Source organism: Eublepharis macularius, chromosome 2 (genome assembly GCF_028583425.1).
Source record: "Eublepharis macularius isolate TG4126 chromosome 2, MPM_Emac_v1.0, whole genome shotgun sequence".
NCBI lineage: Eukaryota > Metazoa > Chordata > Lepidosauria > Squamata > Eublepharidae > Eublepharis > Eublepharis macularius.
This window is the reverse complement of record NC_072791.1, coordinates 112,028,658-112,046,258: the sequence shown is the minus strand read 5'-3', so window position 1 is coordinate 112,046,258 and position 17,601 is coordinate 112,028,658. Positions and strand designations below refer to the sequence as shown.

The 17,601-nt window shown below is 45.1% G+C and overlaps 1 protein-coding gene across 1 annotated transcript in view; it reads left to right on the top strand.

Annotated features, from left to right (window-relative positions):
• DCDC1 (doublecortin domain containing 1) overlaps positions 1 to 17,601 on the top strand; it is an 807,587-nt gene that overhangs the window by 267,185 nt on the left and 522,801 nt on the right. The gene's annotated exons all lie outside the window — the stretch shown is intronic.

Below are 17,601 nucleotides of genomic sequence, written 5' to 3'. Positions count from 1 at the left end.
TGGGAGCAGGGTAGAACTTGAAAATGAGAATAAGACAGGCCTTGAGGGTTGTGTGAGGAAACCTGAGGGATGTGGGAGGCAGGGATCCATATAGAGGCAAACAAGGTATGTGTGCCTATATGCCAATGCAAAAAGTCTCTGAGCCAAGATTGGGAAGTTAGAGTGCTTGGTGCTAAATGTCCATTGAGTTATAGTGGGCATTTCAGAAACCTGGTGGAATGGGGGGAAATTGATGAGACATTGTTATCCTTGGATAATAACTCTATTGACGCAAGAGGGAAGAACATGTTAGAGGTGCTCTGGTTCTGTATAGAGTCAAATTAACTAGAAGACATTAGAGGAATAAACTCCCCCATGGCATCTCTATGAATCTCTAGGGAGCCACCATCCAACCAACCGCCATTCTACCATCAGAGGTAGAATTATTTTGCTGAATTTTTATGATTGTTGTTTTTACATTGTAATCTGCCTTGAGCCTATAAAGCAGAGATATGTTAAAAAAATATCAGTTACTTAAATGTGGTAGTGTAATATCCTCCCCATCCAATCAAAACTATGAGACAGATCTTAAGAGGGAAATAAGGGAGGTAAATAACATGGAAAATGTAATACTGTGTGACTTTAATTACCTTCACATTAACAGGGCAAATGTGGTACTCGAGCCATGCTGTAGAGCCAAGGCAGCTAGACATTATAAATGACTGCTTTGGAGCAGTTGGCTGTGGAGCCAACAAGAGATGTAGTGACTATAGATTTGGTTCAGAGCAAGACTTGAGACCAGTTGCAAGATGTACTATAGATGTTCTAGCACTGTTTTGGAGCACTGACCACAATGCTATTAAGTTTAGTCATGTCAATGGAAGGTTGCCCCCAAAGTCCAAAACTATCAATTTTGCTTTCAAAAGAGAGAGAACTAATCAGAAGTAAGTTAAAAGGGAGAATTAAGAGATACAAATCCCTCCAGGATGTCTGGAAAACATTTAACACTACACTAATTGATTCAAGTCATGGAAGCTATAAAAATCAAAAAGGCTTCTCTTAAAAAGTGGAAGGTTTCCCCAGAGTAGGTGAACAGAGAGGAGCATAGAATCTGGCAAAATAAATGCAAGTTGACAATGAGGAGAGCAAAAAGAGAATTTGAGTAGGAGAAAACGTTGCAAACAGTAAGAATTTCTTCAAATATATAAGAAGAAGCAAAGTGGTTAAGAAAGTGTTTGGGCCTTTGGCTGACAAAAGAATCAAAGGATTTCTTAAGGAAGATTGGAAGATGGCAAAGAACCTGAATGAATTCTTTGCATATTTTTTCAGCAGGGAAAGTATGGGGCAGGGTTGGCCTTGGTTAGTAATTGGATGGGAGACCTCCAGCAAAGACCACGGTTGCAGGCAGGCAATGGCAAACCACCTCTGTTTGTCTCTTGCTATGAAAATCCTGCCAGGGGTTGCTATAAGTCAGCTATGACTTGAGGGCACTCTCCATCACTACTCTGTGTTGTACTTCTGCTTGAAAATGCTGTTGTATAAGAGCAACTTAGGCCCACATGAATGTGACTGTTTTTCAGCGTCCAGCAAACTAAAACATAAGGGGCTTTTCTGACTTACCGGACAAGTAGCAGCTGTATGGCAAACTAGGTTGCAGCTGGGTGGTGAGGTGAGGTGAAGGGCCATCTTTTAAGAGGTAAGCTGGCTGCCCTCATAAAGAGTGGAGTGGGGATGCTCCCAGGCTCTACTAGGCACCCTATTGGATGATAAATAAATCATTATGTAGGCCTCAGAAACCTAATTAAAGAATTCCATGTTTGGGCCATTAGCAGAGTCTATCGTTTTGGCATAGGAAGTGTGATTATAGGTGGTTGTGAGCTGATTCTGCTGGCTCGTGTGTGTGCAGGAGAGAAAAATAATAAATAACACGCTTTATATTTAGAAAAGAAATGAGAGTTCTTTATTGCAGGAGCTCCATACTCTGATAGGAAAGGAGGAGAGATAGATACTAACTACCTATCTAGTCTAAGGATAGACATGGATGCCAGGACAGGGCCTGCATCCATGCTGCCAAGATGGAGAGAGGAGGAGGAGAGAGGTGTTGCCTGGAACAATGCTGGGGAGAGAAGAGGTGAGAGGGAGGAAGTCAGGAGGAGGAAATTCTGAGAATAGCAATCTATGTATCAAAGGACAGTCAGAGCAGTAAACAGTAAACAGAGTGCCCTGACCTCTTTGTCTTTCTAAATTTTTGGTTTGCCCTTTCTAAAACCTGAGGAAAGGGACAGCTTTAAATCCTCCTCTTCCAACATTGAGGCATTAGACATAGTGGGGGGAAGTGGAGCCTGGTTGTTGCTGCACAGCTCATTCTGTTTGCTTGCAACACCAACCTCACACATGCCAGTACATTTGCAACAGTTCCCAGTACCAAAAAGTAGCATGTGAAACATTTGTATCAGTATTGAACATGAACACTGAATGATGCACATGTACAGGCGACTTATCTGTATATATTAATTTGTTTTATTATTTTCTTTTACTGATTATTGTTTACTGAAATCTCATGTTGAGTAATCAGACTATTGAAAAAAAATAATTTTTGACATGTTACAAACTTGGTTTGGACTTTTGTAATTAAAAGGCTGTCACTTTCCCCATTTTGCTAATCCTGATTTTTTCTCTTCAGTTATGCCCCCGAACATTACTCTATTTTTCCTTTAAAATTACTAAATATGTTCTGTAATACTGTCTATCAGACATTAATGTGACTCTAAGCTACGTTTAAGTGATTAACTGTTATCTAATAATTGTTCAGAAATTGTTCAGAAGCAAAGCAATAGTCTCTGATGTTTAAATTTTAATTCTGAGTATGATTTCGCAATTTTTAATTCTTCTTGATACATTAATTGAATTTACTTCAGAGTTGGGGTGCCTGGAACCTAAACTGTATAATGAACTTTTAAAAGAATAAATAAGATAACCATTGAATGTCACAAAGGAACAATTTTTAATGCTGAGTGAACTGTACATGCCATGATGTTAATTTCATGTTATTATTGTTTTCTTCATAGATCTTGGGGGTCCTTCCTATTTTTATGAATTTAAGAGAAGGGTTTTTTCCTCCACAAAAAACTTCTCAACTGGTTTTTATAATGTACTACATTGGCATTGTCATTACTAATTGGCGAAATGGAAAGTTTTCTTTCTTTCTACCACTTTTGTAAGCTATTTTGAACACAGAGAGACACTCAGCAGTCTGGTGTCAGACATCAAGTGTGTGGATTCTGGTACCTTTTCATCACTTGTACACTAAAAATTCTATTTTTTTAAATGATATCCTGCCAACTTTTTCACAATCCATTAATTCCTGGATCAACATCAGAAAGAATGTCAGAGCAGAGTAAAATTCCTGTAAAACACAGATGTCAGGATCAAAAGTTGAAGACATTTTCAGAACAGCAGGGAAGCATGCTTGTTAGGTCCTAATCGTAACAATTAGTATCTGTCATGTGACAGATACTAACATGTGACATGCCTCTATATACCCTGTATATTTCTAGTAAGTATCAAATATGCTAGAGGTACTATTCCCAAGTTAGATGGAAATCTGTGTATGTTATACATCTTTACCTTGGTTTTTTCTTTGCTAATTTTAAAAGAGCACTTAACTAAATTATCTTACACAGGGAAAACATTGTCCACATATTTGTAGTGTTTCTAATTTTAAATTCAGAGCAAATGCTGCAAACTGCAAGCTAAATGATACCAAACAATACAGGAAAATATTTCCACACATACTCAGAGAGGATTTGCGTAAAATCTGGCTCATTTGGAAGCATGTTTGTTGAGTAACCTCTAGAGATATAAAGGTACATTTTCCCATTTGGCAAGCATGGGCAAAAGAGGTAGATTTCACAATTTCTCCATTGCATGGGACAATAGAGCAAATTAGGCCTCCGCTTAGAATACACGTCTTACATGTAATGTTGTATACACTGGGGAGGGCCAGACAGATAGGTGTATAGATGGGCCTTTGACAAACATTGAAAGATCTTGAGATGTTAAGTTTTTTTCCCTTTTAGATATTATGTTTTAGATTTTATACATGGTATTCAAGTTATACTGTAGATTATTGGTTGTGTCACATATACACAAATGAAGTTACTGTGAAGCTTATTTTAAGTTGTGACTGAATTTCATTACAATACCTTTCTATACACTGTACTGCTTTTAGTTTTTGTTAGTTTATTTAAGGGCTGGCATTTGTTGGCTCAATTCAGTTCACCTTCACCAATCTTCATAAAATAGTATGAGTTTTGTGCAAGCAATATGCATAAATTTGTGAAGAGTTCCATTTTTAAAACCATATATACATGTGCCAAAACAGAAACAGATCTGGGAAATGAAATACTTGTCATTTTAACCTCTCTCCCTTGGCAAACTGATAGGTGGCTTATCAGAGCAATCCTAAGCAGGGGAAGAGCTCAGGGAGCAGACTAGCCCATACGTTGACTTACCTTGGAGTTACGCCACAAGCTCCCTCCTCGGCACCCAATCAGGCCTACCCCACACAACCAGGATGCTCATAAACTCATAAGTAGGGGGCACAGTTCAGAGTTCTGTCTGAGAGCTCTGTTGTAGTTGGTCTTGCAAGAGTCCCCAGAGGGCTTGAAACTCATGTACGAATTCGTTGGCCATGGGTACACTCGAGGGCAGGGTTGGCAGGAAGAAACAGGGGTGGTAGCCATAATTGGCCATAAATGGGATCTGATATGTCGGGGTATGGGCAGTAGGGATACTCAGTCATCCTGCTGGAGGTTTGTGTAGTGGAGGTACTGCTCAAGGGTCATGTTGGTCCACTTGGTCTGGCCATTGAACTGGGGATGGTGTGCTGATGACAAGTAGACCCAGATGCCTAGGAGAGAGTGAAGGGTTTGCCAGAATCTGGAGGTGAACTGGACCCTGCAATCTGAAAGCAGGTGCTCTGGTAGCCCATGCAGGTGGAAAATGTGTTCCAGGTAGAGTTGAGCAGTTTCTTGCACCGTGGGGAGTCCTGAGTGGGGAATGAAATTGGCCATCTTGGTGAGTAGATCCATTATTACCAGGATCCACATGTAGCCTTCGATGAAGTCCATGATGAACTGTGATGAAGTCCATGAACACCGCCTGCCAGGGCCCAGAAGGGGTTGGTAATGGCTATAACAGCCCAGAGGGCTCGCCAGGGAGGTCCTTAGCTCACCTGCAGACCTTGGAAGACTCCACGTACCAGGCAACATCACTCAGAGCCTGGGGCCACCCAAATTCCTGGGCCAGGAGATGTGCAGTTTTGTGGCAGCCAAAGTGTCCATTGGGCTTTGTGTCGTGGACCAACTGTAGTACTTTGCCCTCAGTGGTCTGGATGGGACATATACCCAGCTGCGATGAATGAGCAGACCTTGATCTTTGGTGAACCCAGGCTGTGGACAAGGAGTGAGCTTCCGGACACTCCGAAGATGCTTCTGGGTGAATGGGGTCTGCTCCTTCTGTTCTTGTATTTGTTCTGGGAGGCAAAAGTGTCTGTTGGCAGAATTGTGGCCATGGATGAGGTGGTGTATTCCAGCTTCCGGGACAGGGCGTTGGCTCACTTTTTCTGGGAACTCAGGATGTACATGACTTTGAAGTTGAACCGTTAGAAGAACAGGGACCACCGGATCTGCTTCTGGTTGAACTGCTGGGCTGTCTGGAGGTGCTCCAGATTGTGATGGTCAGTGCACACTTGGACAGGGTGCCAGGCTCCCTCCAAGTGGGGTCACCAAATTTTGAACGCTGCCTTAATAGAGAGGAACTCCCGCTCCCAGATCATGTAGTTCCTCTCTGCTGGAGTGAGTTGGTGGGAGAAATATTTGCATAGAGCAGATGCCTCCCTGGAGGCTTCCGGCTGGGAGAGCACTGCCTTGATTGCCATGTTGGAAGCATTGGTTTCTGCAATGAAGGGTAGCTCTGGGTCCAGGTAGCATAGCAGGGATTCTGAGGAGAACTAGGCCTTGAGGTTTTGGAATGCTTCGTTGGCCTTGGGGGTCCACTTAAATGGCTCTTTGGAGAGGAGGAACCTCATCAGGAGGGTCGTTACGAACATGAACTCTGTAATAAATTGTAATAGTTGGCAAACTCCAAGAAGCACCTGGACATGATTGCACAACTGCAGGGTCTGTCGGGACAGAATGGCCTCCACCTTCTTCAGGTCAATATTGATCCCATGGGGCAAGATTATGTGACCTAGAAACTTTATGGAGGGCAAGTTGAAGGCACACATCTCAAGCTTGGAGAAGAGGCTATGCTGTTGCAACCTTTGCAAGACCACGCAGGCATGATCGATATGCTTTGCCGGGTCACTTGAGTAGATGAGTATATTGTCTAGATAGATTATAATGATCCAGTAGGTCCCAGAAGATGTCGTTCATCAGCCTCTGGAACATAGTGGGCTCATTAGCGAGGCCAAACAGCATCACTAAATACTCAAATTGGCTATGTCTTGTGACAAAAGCAGTCTTCCATTCATCCTTCTGACGTATTTGTATCAGGTTGTATGCACCGTGGACGTCCAACTTAGTGTACACCCAGGCTCCCTGTGGTGTTCTAGAAGCTCTGGAATCAAGGGCTACAGGTAGTGGTTCCAATCGTGATTTTGTTCAGGGTGCAGTAGTTGTTTCAGAGTGTCATCTCCCCACCTTTTTCTTTACAAAAAGCATTGGGGCCAAGGTGGGAGACGTTGAAGGGTGTATAAAACTGTAGTGCAGGTTCTTGTCCAGAAACTCCTGGAGAGTGGCTTGCTTGGGTTCCAATAGGGCATATAGGTGCCCCACTGGTAGAGGGGTGTCCAATATGAGATCAATAGCGCAGTCATAGGGCTGATGCAGCAGCAGTTTGTTGTCTCCTCGTTCCTTGAACATGTCCTGGTAGGTCACATACTTTGCTGGGAGCTCTTGAGGAGGGGGCGCTGCTACGGTGGTGGCCACCAAGGCTGCTGGTAAAAGGTTCTGATGTGGGCAGGAGTCCTGAAACCAGGGTTTCTGTTGATACCACTCAATGGCGAGATCATGAAGGGCTAGACAGGACATCCCCAACACTACCAGGAAGCATGGCATGCTTTCTACTTTGAAGCAGAGTTGCTCCTGGTGCCACTGGATCCATAGGGTGAGTTGTAGAGTCTCCTTGACCACCAGACCGGAGTGCAGCAGCCATCCATCTATTGCCTCAATCAGGGTGGGCATCTCCTTAGGCCATAGTGGTACCTGGTGTTGGGCGGCAAACTTTGGAGTTGATGAAGCAGCAGGAAGCCCTGGAATACCCCAGGAGCCAATGTGCATTGGAGAGGTGGAGCTTCACAGGGTTCATAGGACCAGGAGAGGGCCAGGGTTCCCTTGGGTGGTGCCATCTGCCCCAGAAAAACACCTCAAGCTGCCTGGGCCAAGCTAGCTTGGGGATGGTCATTTAATGCTGCTGCACATGACCTTGATTTCTTGGGGCAGCTGTTGGTGTAGTGTCCAGCCCCTCCTCACCCCATACAGACAGAAGTTCTGGGATTGGCATCAGGTGTCTGAGTGCTCTACTCAGGCAAACTCATCCAGTATCTCATCCACCAGCCCCTCTAAGTATTGATCAATCAGTGCTGCTTCATTCCACCTAAATCCTGACCAAGCAGTTGGAACTCCATGTCAGTCTATGGAAAGCAGGATACTCTGATTTCATCTCCCACCTCTTGCAGCAAGAAATCCAAGGTCTCTTGAGTCAAAGGTTATTTATTGAGAGCATATATATTCAGAAGGTACAGGTGCCCATAGATAATCCAAAGGCTGAAAGAAGCTTTGGCTGTACACAGAACTCTTGTTGAGAATAACATGTTACTGGCTTGTTACAGTATATCAAACCCTCCCGTCCACCTCCCCCCTGTCTGCCCAGTTAGTATAGAAGCTGGGAATTTGAAAGTAACTGCTCCAAGGCCACTGCGGTAAGCCATCTTAGATAAGACTGTCTTGGGAACCAAAGCTGCTCCTGTGAACCTGCACAGAAAAACAATACTGGAAAAGTACAGCAAATGAGAATGCAAGATGGAAGTGCTGTGGGTCACAGTCCTGACATTTCTGCCTCTCCAAAGCCCCCCCCCTCACCCCCTAGACCCCACCTTGTCCGGGTATTTTTTGTGAAATTTGGCTATGAGTTTTGGGGCATTTACATGAGAGGCTTCTACCCACTCTCTAAAGCTTTCATCAAAGTCTTTGCATCTGATAAGATAATACAGTTTTTTGTGCTTTCGTTTGGAGTCCAGAATCTCCTCCACCTCATAGTGTACTTGTCCATCAATGAGGGTAGGATGAGGGATTGCTTTTTCTGGATGCCACTCATCTGGTAATGGCGCTTTCTTTAGCAGACTGAAGTGGAACGTGGAGTGCATTTGACATAGGTTTTTGGGTAACTCCAATTCTAGTGTCACTTCATTAATCACTTGTTTGACTGGAAAAGGACCCATATACTTCAGTCCTAATTTCTTGAAAAGTTGTTCACTTCTAAAGTGTTTGGTGGAAACGTAAACTCGGTCTCCAGGTTGCAGTTTCCACTGTTCCACACGGTGGCGATCTGCATATTTTTTGTAGTCCTCTTTGGCCTTTTTAAATTTTTTTTGGATGATTTCCCATTGTTCTGTGAGAGACGACCACCATTTTCCCAGATCTCCGGGTTTCTGGGACTCTGAGGTGGCCTCAAAAAGTATGGCTTGCCCTTCATATCCTTGCACTATTTTGAAGGGGGACTCTCCAGTGGAACTGTGAATAGCGTTGTTATACGCATATTCTGCAAAATGAATAAAGTCAACCCAGTTATCTTGTTGATAGTTAATGTAGCATTGGAGGAATTGTTCTAACACCTGATTTATTTGTTCCGATTGGCCATCGGTTTGAGAATGATGGACGGAGCTTAAACCTTGCTCAATGCCCGCCACTTGAAGTAGCTCCTGCCAGAAGTTGGCAATGAACTGTGCGCCTCGGTCGAATATTACCTTGAGGGGAAACAAATGTATTCTGACAATATGTTTCATGAATAAGCTGGCCAGCTTCTTTGTGGTAGGAATAGTGGTGCACAGAATGAAATGACCTTGCTTGGAGAACAAATCCACCACCACTAAAACGCAAGTGCATCCTTTAGATAGTGGTAAATCAGTTATAAAGTCCATTGAGATCACTGCCCAAGGTCAAGAGGGGGTTTCCAAAGGTTGTAATAGTCCTGGTGGTTTACCCCTTCTAGTTTTGGCCATTATGCATATAGGGCAGGAAGACACATACTGGTAGACATCCCGTCTCATAATTGGCCACCAAAATTGTCGTTGGACTAGGTGGAGAGTTTTTAGGTAGCCAAAATGTCCAGCCAGCTTGGCATCGTGGCATTGATGAAGTACTTCCTTCCTCAAACTCAGGGGTATGTATAGCTTAGCGCCTTTGCGCCATTCGCAGGCCTCCGTTTGGTGGAGTTCTGTTTTGGGCGCCTCCCCCCCTCCTTTTCCACTTCGCTTTTCACTTTCTCCCTCCACTCACTGAGATCGGGTTTCACCTTGTTTTGCTCCTTTGCTGCCCGGCTGCGAGTAGTCACCACCCCTCCCAGCTGGGTGGGCGAGAAGACCGTGTCAATGATCTCCTCCCTCTTGTTATCGTGTTGGGGCATGCGCGAAAGGGCATCCACTAGAAAGTTAGTCTTTCTAGGCAAGTAATTCAGGGTGAAGTCAAATTTGGAGAAGAATTCTGCCCACCGGAGTTACTTAGCATTGAGCCGGCTGGGGGTGCAGAGTGCTTCTAAATTTTTATGGTCTGTCCAGACCTCAAATGGGTGGTGGGCTCCCTCCAACCATTGTCTCCACGAAGTGAGAGCTAACTTAACCGCAAAAGCTTCTTTTCCCCATACACTCCAATTTCGCTCTGCCTCTGTGAACTTCTTAGAAAGGTAGGCACAGGGGCATAATTTTCCAGCCTCATCTTGCTGTAGCAGCACCCCCCCCAATTGCCGTGTAGCTCGCATTGACCTGTACAACGAATTTGCGATTTTCATCCGGGTGCTGTAGCACCAGTTTGGAGGTGAATTTGACTTTCAACCTCTCAAAGGCATGCTGACATTCTGTGATCCAGTTTAGTTTGGCATGGGGTTTGTTCTCCTGCAATTCCTTTCCCTTGGTTTTCAGTAAATCAGTTAAGGGTAAGGCAATCTGAGCAATGTTCTCTATAAACGGTCTGTAGAAATTTGCAAACCCCAAAAAAGATTGTATATGCTTCCTAGTGGAGGGGGCCACCCAACTATTGACAGCTTGGACCTTTGCAGGGTCCATTTTCAGCCCCTGGCCTGAAATGCGATAGCCAAGATAATCCTGCTCCTCCTTGTGGAATTCACACTTTGACAATTTGACAAGCAGTTTGTGTTTCAATAATGCCTTTAGTACTTTGCGGACTAGCTCCACATGGGACGATTTATCTTGCGTATAAATCAAAACATCGTCTAGGTACACTACCAGTCCTTTCTCCAGATTTTTGTCGATGAACTTTCTCAACTCATGGCATTCCGCCGGGCTCATAGAATATAATTTGCCTTTGGGCAGTTTCAATGGCGCAATCCATGGTGCAATGTGGAGGGAGTTCATCTGCCTTTTCCTCATTAAACGCTTGGGCTAGATCTTTATATTCCTTCGGGATGCTTACTAGCTCTTCCTCTGTGAGTAGTGCAGCTTCCAAAAGGGAGGGCACCTTCTCACCCCATTTTTTATCCCACTCATGGTGTTGACATTGGTCCCGACTGAAAATCACCATCCTCTCAGACCATTTAACGTAAGGGTTGTGGTCCCAAAGCCAGCAACTGCCCAGGGTTAAGGGGTATTTGGCCACTTGGCTGACAACATAGGGTCGGTTTTCCCAATGCTTTCCCATGCCCGTTGGCACAGGCTCTGTTTCATACGCTGCAGGACTCATGCTGGACCCGTCCATTTGTTCAAAAACTATGGGGCCCTCCAATTCATGGGTTTCCAGACCTAACCCATTCACTAAAGCTAGTGATATGATATCCCGGGAGCACCCAAAGTCTATGAGGGCTTGCACCCTTATGTGTGTTCCCCGCTTCGGGTTTACAAGTTTGATGTCAGGTCTGACATAAGTTTCTTGTGTGATCTAATCAGAGAGACTCCATTTTAATCCTATCAGTGTTTCAAGCTCTTCTTTTGCAGGTGACAAGCAGTCCAGTAACAGTTATCTCAAAGAAGAGGAATGTTTTGACTACAGTCTTTCCAGCCTTGGGAAAGTTTCACTCTCTCAGCTTCAAGCCGCTTGTTTTGAGAACTGTGGGGGGAGGATGGGATTTGCTGGGCTATGCTATTCTGTACCTTAACCTTTACCTTCATTCGTAACAATACCCGTGTACCAGCCAAGATATTGCATTTTGGCCAGTGGACTATAATGGTTGTTTATATTCAGTAAAATCTTTTGAAATCAATGGACTCATGTCTAATTGCAAGAGATAGTCTGGATTGCAACTTTTATTAAGCCACAGTCTGACATTTTGTTACGAATCACATCTGTTCCAATGCCTAAACTGGGGCAGACGGATACCAAGGCCACTCCCAACAGGGACCCTTTGTTTGATCCTTATACTTCCCCCGGTTCAGAAGGACTGGAACCTCCAAGACCCATTCAGGGAGGAATGGAGTCCAGACGTACTGTGCTGATTACCCTCGCACCTGATAGAGCTGAAACTAGGCCCAGAGCAGCGGCAGAACCTCTGATATCCCTGCCTACGCCGAGGCAGTGGGGCTCGAGGCCGCAAGAGACGAGGGAAAGGAGAGCAAGTGCAGTGTTTACTAAGTTGCAAATGGACGGGAAACGAAGTATCGGCTCAATACCAGAGCATCCAAATAGCCAGCCGTGGTATCACTGGAATCGAGAGGCCGATCAAATCGAGTGGAACTGAAGAGCTTCGGAAAATACCCAGATGTGAGAAACTTCCCGTCACGACGTGATGAGTTGGGATTACGCGGAAAGTACCCCGTGGATGGGACAACGCGAGCCAACCGAACAGAGTTGGATACAACTACAGAGCCGAACTTTGGCGGCCGATGCTGGAATTTCGGCAGTGACCGGATTGGCCAAAGGAATATTGGCGGGGAGAATGGAAACAGAACAAGGTAACGGGGCTCAGGGCATGGGAGAAATTCGGCCTTGGCCTCGGGTGACGGCGTCCTATACGGAATATATGGAAACTACACAACTTTCCAAAGAAACTCCTCAAGAGTATGCTGAATCAGTGGGGGCCACGGCGGCCCCAGAACGTGTACAAATATTAGAAGAGAGACTGGGTAGTATGGAGGAGAGCTTAGCACATGCTGTTCACCTGCTCTCCGTACTCATTGTAGGAGGATCAGAGGAAGGCACCTCACAAGGAGAGGGTGCATCCAGTCGAGTTGTCAGGCAAAGTCTAGCTGCCCTGCAGGCTATGATCCCAAGGGAGCAACTGCTAATACCCGTTGACGATCAGCAACAACCGGTACAACCACCGGAACAACCGCAGGATCAGCCGCAAGAGCAGCCCCAAGAACAGCCACTGGGGCAGCCACAAGAGCAGCTGCAGGAGCTTCCGATCCTCCCAGGAGGACTACCGTTACAGCCGCAAGATGAGGCTCCGGTACTCCCACCGCCACCGTGGGGACAGCCGATTCTCCCATGGCTTCCAGCACCTAGGCTTCCTCCGCCGCTAAGACCGAGAGGTCCACCTCCACAAGGACCTCCAGCTCCGCGACTGCAGAGACCACAGTCGAGGCTGCAAGGTCCTCCAATACCAAGACCCCAAGGGATTCCGCGACCAAGGCCCCAGTATCCTCCGATGCAACCGCTCCCGCGCCAACCTGACTGGCAACCAAGGCAAGAAATGGTACCTGTACAATATTACCCACTCCCAGCACCAGTTGCCAGACCTCAAGAATTACCAATGGGATGGGTAAAATTAGAAGCTACTTTCGATGGAGATCCCTCGAAGTTGGGATTTTTTCTAGTACAAGCACTACAATTTTTCAATCGTTGGGGACACTTGTTCGGAGACGAAGCTAGTCAAATCGAACATTTGGCATCACGTCTGCAAGGAAAGGCAGCGGAATGGTATGTAGCCTTGTACGATTTGGGGGCTCCAGAATTAGATTCCCTACAGGGTTTGGTAGATGCGCTCCGAGCGCAATATGAAGACCCACTAGAAGAAAGCAGAGCCCGAACGGAATTACAATCGATCAGGCAAGGTAGCATGTCGGCTAGAGACTATGTTACAAAATTCTGACAGCTAGCTGCCAAATGCCCAAGGTGTGAGGAAACCACCAAAATAATTATGTTCAAGCAAGGCATGAATCCCAGACTGTTGGATCAAGCCCTTATGCAAGATAATCCCCCCACACTCTTGGGTTGGATTTAATTAGCTTGCGAAGTAGAGAACCGAATGCAAGAAGTGTGTCTGGTTGAGCAACAGCAATCGGCCGGCCACCGGCGAACCTCCATAATTGTCAGAGGGGGCAGAGGGGCAGGATATGCAGATAGAGGAGCGAGAGATGCTAGATGGCAACAAGGACTGTGTCTACATTGTGGCCAAAGTGGTCACTTCGCAGCGCAATGTCCACTCCGGCCTGTGCAGAGAACTCCGTTCCCACCAAGGCGTCCAACCCCTGCCACCCTTCCTCAGCCGTCCCGCCCAACGCCCGCTCCGCGAACTTCGCGAGGGAGAGGTACGTTCAGGGGAAATCCTCCCGAAAAGGGATTAGAGCTAGAGGAAATTATGGACTTTGACCCAACCACTCTAATTGGTGAAGAAGCACCCGAAAGTCCTAATTCGGGAAACGAGATGGATCTGTCGTAAACGGACCCAAACAGCAGATCAAAACTCAGTCAGTTCCCATAGTGGATAGACCTCAAGGGTCCATACTATTCATGCCTGTTACATTAGTTAATCCTGAACTAAAGACTCATATTCGGGTGCAAGTGCTCATTGACTCTGGGTGCTCCAGAGATATAATTGCACCAGTTCTAGTGAACGGATTAGTGCTCCCAATAAAAGAACTTGAAAATCCGGTCATTTTTGAACAGATGGATGGCACTAATATGAATCCAGTCACTACAGAAACCGTACCTGTCATTACAGGCATGGGTCAACATTGGGAGACAAGTTCATTTGTAATTAGCTCTACAGCAAAATACCCATTAATTTTGGGGAGTAGATGGTTGTGGGACCACAACCCAGACATTAATTGGGCAGCTGGAAGTGTCACCTTCAAAACAGATATCTGCAAAACTCATCTTTGGGACCAGAATTGGGGTAATAATCCTACCCTCATAGAACAAGCACTCCTGATCCAGGAGGAAATTAACCAAATACCTAAACAGTACAGAGCCTATTTACAAGCTTTCACTGAGGAAGAGGCCAACACCTTACCTCCCCATAGGAGGACCGATTGCGCAGTGGAACTCATCCCAGGGGCCACATTACCCAAAGGTAGACTTTATCCCATGAGCCCAAATGAAAGAGAGGAGCTCCAAAAATTCATTGACACTAATCTTCAAAGGGGATTCATCCGACCAGCCAACAGCCCCCATGCGGCACCAGTATTGTTTGTTAAAAAGAAAGATGGAGGATTGTGACTGTGCACTGACTTCAGAGGACTTAATGCAGTCTCCTCCACCAATGCCTATCCCATACCTCTCATCAGGGATCTACTCAACATCATGGCCCAAGGTAAGATCTTTACAAAATTGGACTTAAAAGATGCTTACTTCCACGTTCGTATACGAGAGGGGGATGAGTGGAAAACCGCGTTCAATACGCCATTGGGACAATATGAATATTTAGTTATGCCTTTTTGCTTGGCTGGGGCCCCTTCGGTTTTCATGTCCATGATCAATGAAGTACTGCACAAATTTTTGTATAAGGGAGTAGTTGTTTACCTAGATGATGTGTTAATTTATTCGGAATCTGAAGAAGAACATGTTCGCCTAGTGCAACAAGTATTAACTACTCTCATGTGTAATAATTTGCCCATCAAATTGTCTAAATGTGAATTTCATAAAACTGAACTTACTTACTTGGGATATTGCATCTCAAAAGATGGATTGAGAATGGATCCAGGCAAAGTGAAAGCCGTTCAAGACTGGCTAAACCCCACAAATCATAAAGAACTGCAATCTTTCCTGGGGTTTGCCAATTTCTATAGAGAATTTATACAAAACTTTGCCCAAATAACTCTCCCCCTCACTGAACTCCTAAAGACTAAAGACAAAGGGGAGCAAGCCAAAAAACCAAAAGCAAAATTGAATTGGACACCACAATGCCAATTAACTTTTAATCGATTAAAGCAGCAATTCATATCCGAACCAGTGCTGCAACACCCCGATGAAACTCGCCCATTCATAGTGCAGGTGAACGCCAGCGATATGGCGATTGGGGGCGTCCTTCTCCAGAGGGGGACGGACAATATCCTCAAACCTTGTGCATACCTTTCACATAAATTTTCTGAAGCGGAAAGAAATTGGAATGTTTGGGAGAAGGAGGCATTTGCTGTAAAAGTGGCGTTCTCCACTTGGAGACATTGGCTAGAAGGGGCGCTCCATTCGTTTGAAGTGTAGACAGATCACAAAAATTTGGAAGTGTTACGCAGTCCTCGGAGACTCAACGCCAAACAGCTAAGATGGGCGGAATATTTTTCAAAATATAATTCCACTCTTCAATTTTTGCCTGGCAAAGCTAACTTCCTGACGGATGCCCTCTCGTGCATGCCCCAACATAAAAGCAAGCGGGAGGAGACAATAGACACAGTATTTTTGCCTACCCAACTGGGGGGCGTGGTTACTACATGCAGTCGCGCAGCACAACCTCCTCAGACAGACAATGGGTGGAGACAAAAACTGAAAAGCGAAGTCGAAAAGGAGGGGGACAGTATGCCCAAAGAAAAATTATTTCAATCCGAACAAGGGGAATGGCTTTGGGGTAATCGATTTTATGTACCAAAGAGTTTGAGAAAAGAAGTGCTACAACGCTGTCATGATGCCCCAACAGCCGGCCATTACGGATATTTAAAAACCCTTCATCTAGTCCAGAGATAATTTTGGTGGCCAGGCATGCGCAAAGACATTTCACAATACATAGCGTCATGTCCCATTTGCCTCAGTGCCAAAACGCGGAAGGGTAAACCTCCTGGACTTTTGCAGCCCCTTGAAACTCCAAATAGGCCGTGGGAAGTAATTTCTATGGATTTCATCACAGATCTTCTCCCCTCAAAAAACCACACCTGTATTTTGGTAGTGGTGGATCTGTTTTCCAAGCAAGCCCACTTCATTCCTTGCACTACTATGCCCACGGCAAAAAGATTGGTGGATATTTTTCTGAAATACATTGTAAAACTCCATTCTTTTCCATCGAAGGTAATATCCGACCACGGCGAACAATTCGTTGCCAACTTCTGGCGGGAGATTATGCAACTAATGGGAATTGAGCAAGGTTTAAGTTCCGCACAACATCTGCAAACCGACGGACAGTCCGAAAAAACTAATCAATTATTAGAACAGTTTCTCCGTTGCTACATTAATTTCCAGCAAGATAATTGGATTGATTTATTGCCCGTGGCAGAATTTTCTTACAACAATAGTGTGCATGCGTCTACGGGAGAGACTCCATTCAAGGTAGTTTATGGCTACCGTTTTAAACCATTTCCTTTGGAAGCTCTTCCCCCCACGACAGCCTCCAATGACGTTTCAGAATGGTGGGGGGAGGCAGCTCAGCAATGGACTCTGATTCAACAACATCTTACCAAAGTTAAGCAGGACTATAAAAAATATGCTAATCGCTATCGTGCGGCTGACTGGGAATTGCACCCAGGAGACCTTGTGTATTTATCTTCAAAAAATTTGAAAGTGGCCGAAACCAGCCGTAAATTGGCGCTAAAATATTTGGGACCATTTCCAGTTAGTAAAATCATTAATAAAGTGACTGTAGCACTCGATTTACCAAAGAACCTCTGTCACATCCATCCAACTTTCCACATCAGCTTGTTGAAAAGGGTCCCTCCAGCAAATCAGTGGCATACCCGTGCTCCTCCCAGACCTACTCTGATTGATGACCAAGTCCATTATGAAGTACAACAAATTTTGGACTCTAAAATCAAACGCAATAAGTTGTTTTACCTAATCAGGTGGAAGGACTTTGATTCTGGGTTTGATGAGTGGGTGGAGGATATTCATGTTCATGCTCCTAGATTGGTTAAAGCTTTTCACAATCTCTACCCTCTCAAACCAGGGGGAAGGATATTTTAGAGGGGGCAGAAATGTCAGGTCTGACATAAGTTTCTTGTGTGATCTAACCAGAGAGACTCCATTTTAATCCTATCAGTGTTTCAAGCTCTTCTTTTGCAGGTGACAAGCAGTCCAGTAACAGTTATCTCAAAGAAGAGGAATGTTTTGACTACAGTCTTTCCAGCCTTGGGAAAGTTTCACTCTCTCAGCTTCAAGCCGCTTGTTTTGAGAAATGTGGGGGGAGGATGGGATTTGCTGGGCTATGCTATTCTGTACCTTAACCTTTACCTTCATTCGTAACAATACCCGT